The sequence below is a fragment of the Schistosoma haematobium genome, chromosome 1, assembly GCF_000699445.3.
Source record: "Schistosoma haematobium chromosome 1, whole genome shotgun sequence".
NCBI classification, from domain to species: domain Eukaryota; kingdom Metazoa; phylum Platyhelminthes; class Trematoda; order Strigeidida; family Schistosomatidae; genus Schistosoma; species Schistosoma haematobium.
In genome coordinates, this window is record NC_067196.1 from 39,475,607 (window position 1) to 39,491,197 (window position 15,591).

The 15,591-nt window shown below is 41.2% G+C and overlaps 1 protein-coding gene across 1 annotated transcript in view; it reads right to left on the minus strand.

The window, feature by feature from the left end:
• Positions 1–5,993, minus strand: part of NT5DC3 (5'-nucleotidase domain-containing protein 3) — a 36,349-nt gene extending 30,356 nt beyond the window's left edge. Inside the window, exons 1-3 of the mRNA XM_051218182.1 lie at positions 4,114–5,993; positions 1,610–1,788; positions 1,273–1,419 (exon numbers count right to left, since the gene is read on the minus strand). The gene's annotated coding sequence lies outside the window, so the exon portion shown is untranslated. The remainder of the gene's footprint in view (positions 1–1,272; positions 1,420–1,609; positions 1,789–4,113) is intronic.
• Positions 5,994–15,591: the final 9,598 nt, after the last annotated feature.

A 15,591-nucleotide genomic window follows, 5' to 3' on the forward strand; every position in this document is an offset into this window, starting at 1 on the left:
CAATATATAATAGGAATCGTAAGTCAAGAGGAATAGGACAATATGATCTGTTGTTAATTGGCCAATTACTCTTGCATCTCATAACAAGTCATTTCTACTGCCTTTTTACTTATCCTTACTTCATATAATACAAGTTTTTTCCTCAGATCTCATCTAATATATGTCTGAAGAGAATCGATAAAGCTTGAAAACAAGAAAAACTAACTCATGGATTCACACATCAATGTACCATTTAGTTACTGCTAGAGCATTAACAAAGATACAAACATTAAAGATTATGATTTGCAGATTGGTGAATTATTTTATTATTTATTTTAACACATAGATATTGGTACAAGGAGGCACCAAATACATATGCGCCACACAAATCTCATTCGATATGTGTGAGGGCTGTGTTACTGCCCGGGTGCCCAAACCGAAGCAGGTGGTTATCTTAGGAGGCTACTCCCCGAGCCTTCGACCTGAAGGTCTGATCCACAAGGCAGTGGAGCATCGTAAGGAGATGCAGTCCCGTGGAAGCCGGTGACCAACAATTGGTTCATACGCCATTTGTTCCTTCAGGATACTGGAGCCCATGTGCACAGTTGGTTTGGAATCCGGTTAAAGCGCCGGATATTCGCTTTTCGTCCTCTCATTTTCATAAACAACACCCTCGCCACGAGAAGGCAATGAGTAGGACTTCCCTGGCAGAGGGAAGTCCTACTCACTTACGGGACGAAACGCATGTTTTGGATTCCACTACTAGCAACTATCCGATTGAACAGTTTTAAATAAGCTCCTGAAGGACTACTACCATTATTTTGTGTAACCTAACTAGTTAAGTATTGGTACAAAACACTTTGAAGAGGTAAATTATATGTTAATGTGTTTGTCACATTTAGAGTCATCAACAAAGAGGTAAATAATATGAACTTTTGACTTGAGTTGTTTTGTCAAACTGATAACTACTCTCACTTTCTATAACTTTTGGTTGAAAGAGTCTTCGAAACGACATAAAAGTACATAGATTTTAAAAAGTTGAGCATAAAGCATATTATCCCCAATTTCTTCCATTGATAAAACGGCTTGAAACTGAATCGAAATGAAATACAGCCCCCACTGACCTATAGAATGATGAAAACAGTTAATTTCGGACACTGTTTTCACTATATGAGATGGATACTATTCCTCTGTAATTAGTTAAAATTACTAGCCAGATTTTTTATTCATTTATGTGCTGTGAGTGACCAGGATATATAGCAACTACACCGAGTTAAAGAAGTATCTTCTCACCTTTGCTGATATGAAGAAAATAGTTCATGGGTTTTAGTATCACAGTACTTACAGGAACTTCAAGTAAAATTGGTTTGTGAACAACACACAGTAAGACGTAAAAGATTGATATCACTGAACGTTAAGTAACATAATACAAGGTAGCATCTGAAAAAAAACAATAATTAAAAATTAGATTTCCTATTCCTTATGTACGCCCCTTTTGCTTAAGAATCCAAAAACTTATTTGAAGCTGCGAACTTGAAAAAAAAGTAAAAATAGGAAATATATAAACATGTTTCATGAATTATTCTCAACAGTGTATTTCGTAGTTTACATGATGACATAGTTAACTGACCTTCATCTGTTCAACAAGCCAGTTACGAGATTCATTGAAAATAAATTCGTCCAACGCGGATGTATAATGAGCCAATGTGTAATCATAATCAAACCCGTACACTTGAATTTTGCTCAACTTTACTTCATTGTTTACAAATACATCCCGCGGATTAACTTGATCGAATGTGGTTATGTGTTCTAGGATTGTTAAATGAAACGAGTGAAGTCTCGGAAGAGGTGGAAAGTGATATGATGGAAAGTATGCATTCGATTCACAAGTTATAACAGAAAGTAGTATAGTATCAATAAACATTCAATAAAACATTGATTTGATCTATTCACTCCTGGTCAAGGGGATAAGACGGATATGCAGAACAAAATGTGGGACAGTTTCAATGACCTTCCAACTATCTCCAAACAACCCGAATGGAGGAATTGACACAATTCCTACAAATCTCAGTGAAGATGAAAGGACTATAGCCAGTCTGAAGAAAGGGAGAGCATCAGACCCTGATGGATTAACAACAGATCTCTAAGTCTGGAGGTCTAGTTTTATAAACTAAGCTAACAGAAGACACTAGCTAGGATTTGGGAGCTAGACCAAATACCACTTAACTGGTTTCGATTGCTGATCGTGTCAGTTTATAGAAAGGGAAAAAATCCTCTTGTGATGAAAACAAAAGAATCAACTCTAGTAACATAGTGCCTAAAATATTATTCAAATTGACCGTCTGACGCTCTACTAGGGCTTGTGAAGAACAAACCAAAGGAAAGCCAGGCTGGTTTCAGACCTGGGGATGGACGGACTGACTAGATGCTCAGTTTATCAGTTTTTGGAACATATGAACACCTATTGGCGCTCGACGACTGTATTTCTTGACCTTAAGACAGCAATCAAATCCGTTGACCGAGAGGTTTTGTAGCACTTTTTGTTATTTGAGGGCTTATCAAAAAAGTGTATAAAACTTGTGAGGTCTCTCCTTTCAGATACTATTAGTCGAGTCAGAACTTATAACGAACTGTCCTCAGAATTGTTAGCCTTAAGTGGTGTTCGTCAGTGTTTCCCACTGAACCAACTTTTCTTTAATTACACCATAGATATCCTCTTGGAACCAACACTTTTTCCATCCAACTTTTTGGAATCGATCTCCTACCCAGTTTATTCATCAACTGAGAATATGCAGGTGAGATAGTCTTATCTAGTGAGGAGGATGATAATTTGCAATCTTCCGATCACCCTGAAGAACAATGCTAGCATGACCAACTTGACAAACTTTAGGACATCTACATACTACACAGCAATGTTAACCGTTGGTGACTACGCAGATAGACGCTACATTCTGATCTGATAACCCTAAGAATTTTCATAATTCACTTGTTCAGTCAACATAATTTCAAAGTTAGCCATAACTTGACAAACAAGACACGATAGATTTTACATATTTCTTGAATAGTAATTTCATTAAAGCAGTGTTAAGGAGCAAAATTACCATCAAATAATGTTACCTTAAGATTGAATCTCATATCCACTAATACAACTCATGATATTACTGTTAAATGGAAAAAGTTTGAAGCAAATCTTTAGTGTTCAGAATAATACATGATGGCCAAAATTTAAATTCAGTGCTTGTGAGGTTATGCAAATCATGAGCTATACAGACAAAGCATTTTGTATATCAAAAATTCTAAGGGAAGTTGGACGTATTGCTTTTGTGCGCAGAGTTCGGACTTAGATTTGTGGATCACCAACGCCTCAGCAGTGCATAAGTTTTTTATCCATCCTCCCTTCAATCCAGTTCCTTTGATTGTGTAGATTACTTTGAAAGAACACTCCTTTGGAGCGATGTATCCAGAAATAACTAGGTGCTCCTGTGTTGAACTGGTGACTGAGTTGCATTCTCCTTGTAAAAGCTACGCCGGATACGTTTGGAAAGTGGTCGCTTTGTGGGGACAATTTAACCTGCTCCACAAGAGCAGGTAAATTTGTAGATGAACATCGATGTGGCCCAAAGCGGAAGTCTATCCTTAGCACATCCGTGAATGGTAGGCCGGCTTGAGAAGACAATACGGAGCTTAGCTTAAGTAAATGATTTTGTCGGGAAGAAATTTTCAGCTGAATTTTCTTTGTCCTTACAAACCTTTTGGTAATAAAATGTCAGTCATTATCAACATTCCGTTGAAATAATCAAGCTTTTAGAGACGGCGAAGTTATAGTATTGAGGTTTCGTTGTCTCAAAAGACTACTATCTCAAATTTTGTTCAGACGAAGTTAGAAGGTGAAACGCTACATGACTGATAAATTATCGCACCACGTTAGAGGAATAAATACTGTATGACACAAACCAGAACAGTGTAAAATAAGTGATATAATAGGGAAATCTGCTAAGTAAATATGCCTTTCACATGTTCCCCTATTCAGGATATAGTTCAAGTAACTAAATTATTAATCAATGACAAACTGTCTAATTAGTACACATAGGGACGCGTATTATGGTGTTAGTTAAAAGTAAACTAACATATTACCTTCGCATTTCTTATTTAACAGAGCATAGTGCTGTTGCATTCTAGTCATTTCAACACCATTTGTAGAGATATGTGAATTCCGGGAAATAAGGCTTTTGCTACATTTGGGAAGAACGATGAACCAATAGTAACCATTATTTCGACCGAATTTCCTGCAAACTGACATTAAAGAAGATGTTTCACCACAGAAGAATTCTAGATACGATAAGCTTACCACTTAAGCCCTGGTTGATCCACATGCACAAAACGCACCTAAAATTTAAGAGCTTTATTAGGAACATTACATAGTACAAGAGCTATTACGCAAAATATTATACTAATAACAGCTTTTTTACATGTTGAACTACAACCGCTTTGCTTAAAATGCCAATAGGCTTGATGTTGATGGCATGAGGAGAGTCTAAGTTCGATAGACACTTCCATGAAACAAATGAAGTTCAACTGATATAGGAATCAAAACTAAAGTTAAATGTCTTATTATAACCCTTAGAATTCTAGATGTGTTCACCGCATAGCCAATTTTTTCACTTACTACAAACTCATATTACCAAACCAACTAGCTTCCAAACAAAATATATTCAGCAAGACATGGTCAAACTCAATCTTGAGAGACATATGTTGTTAGGAAATACAGTACCGCGAATCATGAGTTATATCATTTTTTGGCGCTTCATGTATGAAATTTTGTGAATCAAATTCTTTCCCAAATTACTGTCACGGTTTTTAAATATTTGTAAGGTATTGAATTAACACAACCTAGATCTTATTTCCGATAAGCTGAAGAGCAGGAAGTAGATAAGAAAAGCCAAAATACTACTAAATGTTTCCTCTTGTTATTCTCTGATTATGGCTGGTCAATTGTCAAAGAATACTGGGCTGTTGATCAAACGGTCTCAATAAGTCTTGTTGGGATGTAGTTTAGGGATCCACCTAGTCACAAGCACACAGAGAAACATTGGATGGCGCTGATCATGGAGGCTGGGAACAATATTCATTATACGAAACACAAAGATAGAAAACATGAATTTCCTGAACAATCTGTTAGTGAAAATAGCCGTCCCAACCGTTTCAGTAACTGAAATCTGAATGATGTGTAACAAGGGAATTCATCTTCGTAAAATGATCAGGCGTTTTTGTGGTTAAGCTTTACAACCCGTACGCTGGTGTGCATATACGCAGAAAATTAACTCATGGACCGGATTGACTTGAATATAGTTTTTGATATCACAACTAAATTCGATTGATCAGGTGACCTAAAATATTTTGATGAAACACTACAATACCTTTAAAGTTTTCATCGATTAGAGCTTCTTCAATTAACAGAAACTTGAATGAGACCATAATTAATGGACGATATTTGAGAGCAATTGAAGTGCACTTGGGGAAATTAAACCACTTAAGAGTAGTAATATGGACTTCATCACCAAGTTATTAATAAGTGCAAGAGATAAAGACTAAAAGCCCCAATCATAGCAAAACCTTTTCATCACTTTATTAGGAAAATAATGACTCTGAATAAATTTTACATCACCCTAAAACTAGCACCCTTGGTTTTCGTCTAATGTCCTCGATTTAAAACATATCGGTGTTGAGAGAACAGCCTCAGGTCTGCAGTGATGTTCATTTTTCTATTCCTAGACACTCGCATCAAGTGGTCTCAGATGTACATTCGAAAATTTAGTTGTTTTTCTCATATTTTACATCAACAGGTCCTTATTTGTTTAGAATATGTTTGACACTGAAATCCAAAACTTTGCTTAACCACTAATAAATACAGTTAACAAGACTACATAAAACCTAATCCCAACAATCGCATCGGTCTTAAAATTATAAGAACTCGAATATCTACAACGTCCTTGAGGTTGAAATGGCGTAGAGTCTTCAAACGGTTCAGCTCGACCACTTCAAACGATTGATATGGTTGAGGAAAGGAAAAAAGTTTTTATTCAATGGACTTCCATGTCTAGTAGCAGAGGAACAGTGACTCTGAAATTTCAGGCGTTGTCTCTAAAATTTGTATTCGGATTGAGCTATTTAGCGTGGTCTCAGGGATGTTAAGGATGCTTATTCATTAGGTCACGTCTGAGATGCCTATACTCTGACAGGTTGACGTCCAGTGATTTGAGGTATCCTTCACAATGTTTAAATGTTAGTCCCCGAACTGATTTCGTGAATCACCTCTGGACATATTCCAGTGTATTCTTATCCTTTTGAAGTTAGAAAGGATAAAAGGTCAGACTCAGAAGACTGAAGAACATAATGGGCTGTCAAAAGAGAGCTGAATAAAGGTTAAAATACAAGACAGGGGTAGGAAACAAATAAATAACAATACTGTCCAATGAAATGTTGTGGAGGGATTTTCAGTATTTTCTTTTCTTTACGTTGACCACCAAGCTTCATCTGGTTACGTATAGAAACCTCTGGATGCATTCAACCATGGCTCTTCTAACTAACTATTGTATTTCAGTCGCAAGCACAGAATTCACATCAGTACGCTTGCATAACTATAAATCTACTCACACATTCTGCAGTTATACAGCTCTCTACAGAAGGCCAGGCTCTCTCATTTCCCCATACGCCTCCTTTCGCGCTAAGTCTAATACACTACGTTCAACCGCATCTAATTCCTCAATTGTCAGACAGTCTACACTCAAAGACTTATATTAGTGACGGAAGCACATGATGGTCATATAAACCACATATCTGTTGAGATATGCTACTGCTTTAACCAACTTTATTCAACTCGAGCACATAAAGGCGGTTCGGTAAGGCTTTGGCATCAAATAAAGCTAGCCAAATTTGTGTGCGATCCGAAAAGCTCATTCTATAATGTAGCCTCTCTTTGCCTGAACAAAATTGATTTTTGTTTGATAGTTGCTAGGTCCTATTGATCCAAACAACAACGACGGTGACACCGACCTTATGGCAGGACAATATTTTTTAGGCTTTCCAACCCTTACGTACAGACGAGATCACTTACAACTTAATTAAACTCTCAGAAGTGAACCTGAGTACTGCCCAAGAGGGAGGGTAGAGTTACTGACATTGGTGGTGAGGGTGATGACCTCAGTCCACTAATCTTCTTGGGGCGGAACATTTTGTTTGTTCCAAAATATTTATGATAAAAGACTAGAAAATTAGTCAGCCGTACTAAAATTTTTGTCCCATGCCCTTCAATCAGAGTCATGTCTCCAATTTTATGCTGGCTTCGCCATTTTACTAAGAGAACTTATAGCATGATAACTCGTTCTTTTACACTGTAGTGACTCACATTTATCACGAGAACACGACTGGTTTAATAAAAACAATTACTATCATAACTAACTGTACCAGTGTTTGTTTTAATGTGCTTTTGTTTGACTGTGCTAATGACAGCTATTTTGTGCTTCCATTCATATAGACACACCTTTGATTGTGACTTCGCGCGAATTCGGTTACGTTCTGTAACCAAGCTTGTATTCTGGCACGATCTCGGTATCCTTTCGATACCACGAGATCGCCAGCGAATATATATCTCGATTTGGTCCGTTAATTGCCTTCTGATATTTGGCTTCTCGGGGATCTTATGGATTTACTTGGTTACGTTCAACCCTCGCCTTCTGATTTACTTGGCACGTGTTTTTTGGTAGCGGTGTTCATAGTCAATCCCGACTCGACACCACGCTACAATTGGTGATCCCAAAGTTTGGAACACGCCTCAACCTCTGGTGAAATCTTCCAAAGAAGCCAATTCGGTGAGTCTATAGTTTATCTATCCACGTCTGTCGTATATTTTCATATTAATTTTTAATATATAATATACACGACATGACGGACAGCGACAAGAATTCCATTAATGTTATAGACTCAGACGTACAGGCCATTCACTTTCGACCCATATCATTCATCCCCCACGACCCAGAGGTTTGGTTTGCTGCATTAGAGTCTCAGTTCGAGACTCGTCGCATCACGAGCCAAAGGCAAAAGTACGCCTTCGCTCTCGAATCGCTGCCCGGGGACCATTTAGTTGCTGTACGTGAGGTCATCCTCAATTCCAGTGTGCCTAATGTTTATGATCGCCTCAAAGAGGCAATTCTCCGACATTTCCTCCCATCGAGGGAGGAACGATTGAGGACATTAATAGCACGTCACCCCCTGTGTGATGCTAAACCAAGCCACCAACTCACGCGCCTGCAATCTCTTGCAGGACCAACAGCATCTGACTCGGAAATAGTTAAGGAATTATGGCTCGAGTCACTACCAGCTCATATCCAACCTACTGTGACGGCACTGCTCGAGGACTCACCGCTTAACCAGGTAGCCCTCATAGCAGACAAAATTTTGGCGAGGACTAGTAATAGAGACACCTATGTAGTTGCTTCGACGGCACGTCGTAAAGTAGACATGGACGCCGGTCATTCCTCAGCTCATGGCGACAGGGACGGGTGTATTCACACGCGTCTTAGTTTTCGAGACCGTTGTAACGTACCCCAACCCTACGTCCCCGAGCTCGCTCAAGTTCTCGCAAACGCGTCACCACTCGCCCAAAAGGGCATCTTCCAAGCCACGCCGAAAGGCGGCTACGGAAGCGAGTGACAGTTGGTGCTGGTTCCATAGGTCCTTCGGGTCTGGCGCCCGCCGTTGTCGAGCACCATGCTCATACAAGGCGGGAAACGCCAGCGCCGGCGAGTAAAAGCGGCCGTACTCGCCGGCCCTTCTCCCCAGGTTGGTCGCCTATTCTATGTGCACGATTACCGCACAAACGCTAGGTTCCTAGTAGACACTGGGGCCCAAGTTTCTGTCGTACCACGAGGTAGCAGCAAGTCACAAGCCACAGTGCTTCGACTACGCGCTGCGAATGGCTCAGTCATTCCTACCTACGGTACACAACAACTCGCGATCAAACTGGACAACCGACGACGCTGTCAGTGGACGTTCATCATTGCTGATGTTCCCACAGCCATACTAGGTATCGATTTCCTACAGCACTATGAATTGCTTGTCGATTCACGTAGGCTGCAGCTAATCGATACTTCGTCGAACAGCAAATTCATGGGCTGTAAAGCCCACATGAACGCGTACCGAATCCTCGGCACTTTTAACTCGCGTGACGATAAATTCCACGCTTTATTCGAGAAATTCCCCGTACTCACTCAACCACTCGAGGAGCTTCCATCGGTGACCAATCGTGTGGTACACCACATAGTCACCCGCGGACCGCCAGTCACGGCACGACCTCGCCGACTGGCACCGGACAAATTAGCTTTTGCTAAGCGTGAGTTTGACAATTTACTAGCTACTGGTATTATTCGTCCTTCTCACAGTCCATGGGCCTCTCCTCTTCACATGGTGCGCAAAAAAGATGGGGTTAGTTGGAGACCATGAGGCAACTACCGAGCTCTAAACGTAGTTACGCGCTTTGATAGCTACCCCATCCCCCACATACACGACATCACGGCATCGCTCAAGGGCACGACTATCTTTTCTAAGATCGACCTGGTACGAGCATATCATCAGATCCCAGTCGCTCTTGAAGACATCGAAAAAACTGCTATCACGACTCCTTTCGGTCTGTTTGAGTTCCTACGAATGCCATTTGGATTACGGAATGCTGCTCAAACTTTTCAAAGGTTTATCGATAGCATTGTACGAGACCTCAATTTTGTTCACGTCTATATTGATGACCTGCTAATCGCATCATCAAACGTAGATGAACATTATCAACATCTTACGCTATTATTCCAACGCCTTTCGGATAATGGAATAGTAGTTAACCCAGACAAATGCGAGTTGGGTAAACGAGAAATAATATTTCTGGGTCATGTTATCAAGCAAGAGGGTATTCTACCTTGCGAGGACAAAGTGCAAGCAATAAAGGAGTACAACGAACCGTCCTCACTCAAGGAACTGAAGGCTTTTCTCGGTTTGGTTAACTTCTACCGTCGTTTCATCCCACACGCGGCAGAACGGTTACGACCACTAACCGACTTACTACGCGGCAACCCACGCAGATTGGAAATGAACGATTCTGCACGTACTGCATTCACTGAAATCAAAAGGGCTCTTGCGCAAGCCACTCTTCTCGACCATCTTGATCCATCAGCCACGCTTAGTATAGCGGTTGATGCATCCGATGTTGCTATAGGAGCAGTCATGCAATAAAACATCTCCGGTAGTTGGCAACCTCTCGAGTTTTTCTCACGACGCCTTACTACCACGGAGACGAGATATAGCGCTTTTGGTCGCGAGCTGCTAGCAGCCTACTGCGCCATCAAACATTTTCGGCACGCAGTAGAAGGACGTCAATTCATCTTATTCACCGACCATAAGCCCTTAACGTATACTTTGCATACCAAGTCTGACCGCTACTCACCACGAGAGTGCAGACATTTGGACTATATCTCCCAGTTCACGTCAGACCTTCGTCACATCCAAGGCAAGTCGAACTGTGTCGCCGATGCTCTATCACGAATCCAAACGAATGCAGTTACTCTGCCGGTGCTCGATCTTCCTGCTATGGCCGCTGCCCAAGCAAACGATCCCAGTTGTACAAAAGCACCACACTCAACGTCCCTTCAGTATCAGGAAGTACCTCTAGCCACGACTTCTGGCACCATTCTATGTGATACGTCTACCGGTCTTCCTCGACCCATCGTACCCTCTGCTTATCGCCGTCTCGTATTCGATGCTCTGCATGGATTATCTCACCCAGGTATCGCAGCTACTTTACGCCTCATCGCTGCACGATATGTCTGGCCGTCCATGAATAAAGATGTTCGTATGTGGGCGAAGCAATGCTTACAATGTCAACGATCAAAAGTGCACAGGCACGTAGTCGCCCCCCTCGGTACATTCGCTACGCCTGATGCTCGCTTCGATCACGTTCACTTAGACATTGTAGGACCACTGCCACCATCGCACGGGTATGATCACATACTTGTAGAACTATGGTCTACTATGATATTAGTACTGCTGTAATAATAGACCTAATCCTAAATTTGTAGATTTGTCATGATATAACTGCCTAATCTATAAGATCTTACGTGGAAGTCACACCATCGACTACACCAACTCACTGTATCATATCAATTACCAATACATGATGTAGAACAAGGTTAGGCTAGAGAAAGAACAATATATTTAATATGAATAGAAGATATAAGGTAACATTCAGCAGAGACCACGCCTGCATGGCCGAGCCATGCCACTCGATCAACTCCAGCCCATTCAATTCATTGTTCGCGCCTTCTCCATCGTTAAGTATTTCTCCGCGTTAAATATTGAATATCTATTTTCTGAGTAGTCTCGTGTTCACAGCTTTGTGGATTGTGTGGTTGTTGTCCAATGCCACTACATACTCACGTGCATCGACCGCTTCACCAGATGGCCCAAAGCTAAACCCATCACGTCTATCACGGCGGAGACAGTTGCTCACCGCTTCGTAGAACGATGGATAGCTGTATATGGTTGTCCCTCGACTGTTACGACTGACCGAGGACAACAATTTGAGGCCGCACTATTCTCCTCACTTACTCGGTTGCTTGGTACGGAACGCATACGCACTACCGCCTACCATTCAGCTTCAAACGGTTTAGTTGAAAGGTTTCACCGTCAACTTAAAAGTGCTCTTCGAGCACACGAAAACGACGACTGGTACTAAACCTTACCGCTCGTTCTTTTAGGTATCAGAACGAGTTTAAAGGCAGATATCCAATGTTCCGCCCTTGAACTTGTATACGGCACGACATTGCGTCTGCCCGGGGAATTCTTCACACCACGGAGCAGACATGATTTCGGTAAATCAGACAACGTCCGTCGACTGTCTGCATTTATGTGAACGCTGTCTCCGGTGTCAACTCGAATACAACATCGACAGGTCGCTCCCCCTCGAGAGTTATCTACCTGTCCACATGTTTTTGTACGAGTAGATTCGGTACGCAAACCTTTGCAACAACCTTACGAAGGCCCTTTTCACGTGATCGCTCGTCACGCAAAGACCTTCAAGGTTGATCGATATGGACGCGTCGAGATCGTCAGCGTTGATCGTCTCAAACCAGCACACGTCGATGACAGTGCCCTATCTGGTAACCTGAGATTCAATGCTAGACCTATCAAACCTACTAGCGGGATCCTTAAATCTTCTTCAGGTCCCACGCTAGATACATCTCAGACCTCATTCTCACGTCCCGGTCAACAGCACGCGTCATCTGCACCGTCTACGGACGAGACGATAGTCTCACGTCCAGATCAGCAGACCACGCCGCCTCTGACCTCGGATGAGATTGCAGGCTCACGAGATACGAACGAGACTACCGTCTCACGTTCCGGTCGCCGAGTAAGGTTGCCCGTACGCTTCCGTGACTAGTCGCACAGTCAACAACCGATACGGTGTAGGATTATTCCTATACTACACGCATGCTACACTCTTCTCTTTTTGATTTTCTTTTTGTTTCCTGAGCCCACGCCATCGACCATCTCCGTTTGGTTCCGTCGACTTCAGTCAACTTTGGCGAAAGCTGGATTGGCCACCCACGCTCTTGTCAACGCACTCAGTCGATATATTGGTTTCGAACGCTTGGCATACGCTTGGTCTCGAACTTGGTCGTTGCGGTCGCTTCTGGTCTTTTGGCTCAACGTGGTTTCGTCCTACGTCTGCAACGTTTCTGGTCCGCATTCCATACGAACGCAATCTTCAGATTCTGGATACAAACCACTCTCGTGTAGCATGCCAACTCAAGCAACAAATACAGCACATCGCTCCTGGTACCGTTCTCCGAAAACGAACTTCGTTGGCAACTCGACGATCAAAGATCGCTTTCCTGTTCGCCAATTCTTCCGTCCTACAATCGCTCGTCAGCCGATCAGTCCCACGATTTAAACCGCTATTTATCGAAAGTGTAAACCCTTTCTAGCGGGGGGCTCCTGTAGTGACTCACATTTATCAGGAGAACACGACTGGTTTAATAAAAACAATTACTATCATAACTAACTGTACCAGTGTTTGTTTTAATGTGCTTTTGTTTGACTGTGCTAATGACAGCTATTTTGTGCTTCCATTCATATAGACACACCTTTGATTGTGACTTCGCGCGAATTCGGTTACGTTCTGTAACCAAGCTTGTATTCTGGCACGATCTCGGTATCCTTTCGATACCACGAGATCGCCAGCGAATATATATCTCGATTTGGTCCGTTAATTGCCTTCTGATATTTGGCTTCTCGGGGATCTTATGGATTTACTTGGTTACGTTCAACCCTCGCCTTCTGATTTACTTGGCACGTGATTTTTGGTAGCGGTGTTCATAGTCAATCCCGACTCGACACCACGCTACAACACTATGACCTAGAGGCTGGCACTAGATGGACAAAAGAGAGAAAAGAAGAAATGACAGATAATAAAAGGTATAGACATTAGCGTTTCTTGATATTTTACCCTCTTTCGATGTACTTTCAATTTTGATGAACAACCTACTGGATTCTAAATTTGACTCTCTCTCTATCAGTTGAACCTATTTCACTTGTACTTGAGAAGCAACTTACATGCAAGTCAATTTTGTGAATTATTGACCATGCCTGAAAAAAGTGACATGTACCTGCTCTGTCAGAAATATATTATTGTTATTATCAGAAACTGAAGCATTTAAACGAGGACACTCCTCTTACTCCAGATATGGTTCATGCTTCCTGTTATGACCTTGCGTCTCCCAATTATTTTGTTTTTGCCAAAATCCCCGTCGCCAATTGTTATGACCTTGGATGTCTTGTTTTGCTACCACGCGACCTATCGACCAATCCGAATACGACTTATACGAATCTTCGCACTAGGCCAACCAATGACGTTCAACCGGTGTGGGCAGTTTAGTGTCCTTATTGGTCCTATGTCCTACGAGCCCTTCCACTTGAGTCCAGAACAAGATACCAGCTTCCGAATCAGAGCAGATCAGACCAGAATCAGAGCAGATCGTTTATTTCAAGCATACTTAGTTTATATATCAATCACACAGACCGCAACGTACCATAAAATAGGAAATAATATTTGTACACAAATAAGCCCAAAAAGTGGCTGTGAATGTGGGAGGCAGTAGTTAGTAAACTGAACATAACTTAAGAACCGTAAATCGTACAATAATAAATTATAGGTCAAAATAAAGCTTGTCATAAGAGGGATATAAATATACATAGTGTAATTGTTGAGTAGTTATACAATAAGAATATTAGTCCATGAATAGTCCTCGGAAGTTACCTGTAACTTAATCTCAACTCGGATATAACACCTCCCCCCTTTTTTTTTTGAAAATTCCAACTTTAGATTCTGATTAAAAAAAAGAATTATGTGACTTTAAATTCCTCGACATTCTCCTCCTCCTCGAAATAATGTTGGGTCCTTATGGCTCCAAATTACAACCAGTAGGACTTTATTTAAACCATGTTTCTTGTATTGACTGGAGAATCCACTAAAAATGACTAGATGATGATGAACGACCATCGACTTGAGGTCATTACTTCCAAATTCATTATGAATCTCGTTAGTAGATAATGAGTCATTAAGAAAGTCAACGCCTAACAAAATTAAATTAGATTTTTGACCATCATTTGAAACAGCCGACATATTTTCTTCATTGTTATAAGAAGTTTCATTAAAATTATATGTATTATTCTGAGAACCAATATTTGGTACATTGTCATTAGAAATCGGATAAGTCGACTCAATATCAATTTCTGTCTTCCGGTGATTTCGAGTAACATCTGGTACAATTGGGTTCATCGTGTTGCTCCAGTTATTTTCTGAATACGAGTCCCCACAGCTTTCTCGACTAATAGCACGTGGATCACAATTTTGTTCGAGCTGGAGTTTATTTTCAGAGCTAGACAGAACCAGTAGCGTTTCATTCAATTCTGGACTCTGGGCTTCATCTACAGGATCTGGTTCTTGATCATCTGGTATTGTCACAACTTCATGAGCATTTAGAACAGTATTTTCTTGCTGTGAGCCGGATACGTTACAAATATTACGTTCTGATTCAGGTATAAGGGGATGTGAATCCTCCACAGGATATGCTTCTGAATTGTCCATTGCTGCACCATTATCTGCATGATATATAGATTTCTTATTTTCTGCTTGAATGCAAAGTCTGCCCAAAACTGTTATAAATAGCTCTTGTTGCAAGGCAAACATCTTCTGCTGGTGCTGTAATATTAACCGCAACTGTTCGAAAGAAATCGACATTTTTTTTTTGTTGCCAATAATATTAGCTCCAAAAATCACCGGCAATTATACAGCTAATTTATTTCCAAAATCTGAGTCACCACTTGTATTATTATTATTTCTTTGTTGCCACCAAAATCCCCGTCGCCAGTTGTTATGACCTTGAAGTTGAGGGTTCAAAACTTTTCTCCACCCCGTCGCCAATTGTTATGACCTTGGATGTCTTGTTTTGCTACCACGCGACCTATCGACCAATCCGAATACGACTTATACGAATCTTCGCACTAGGCCAA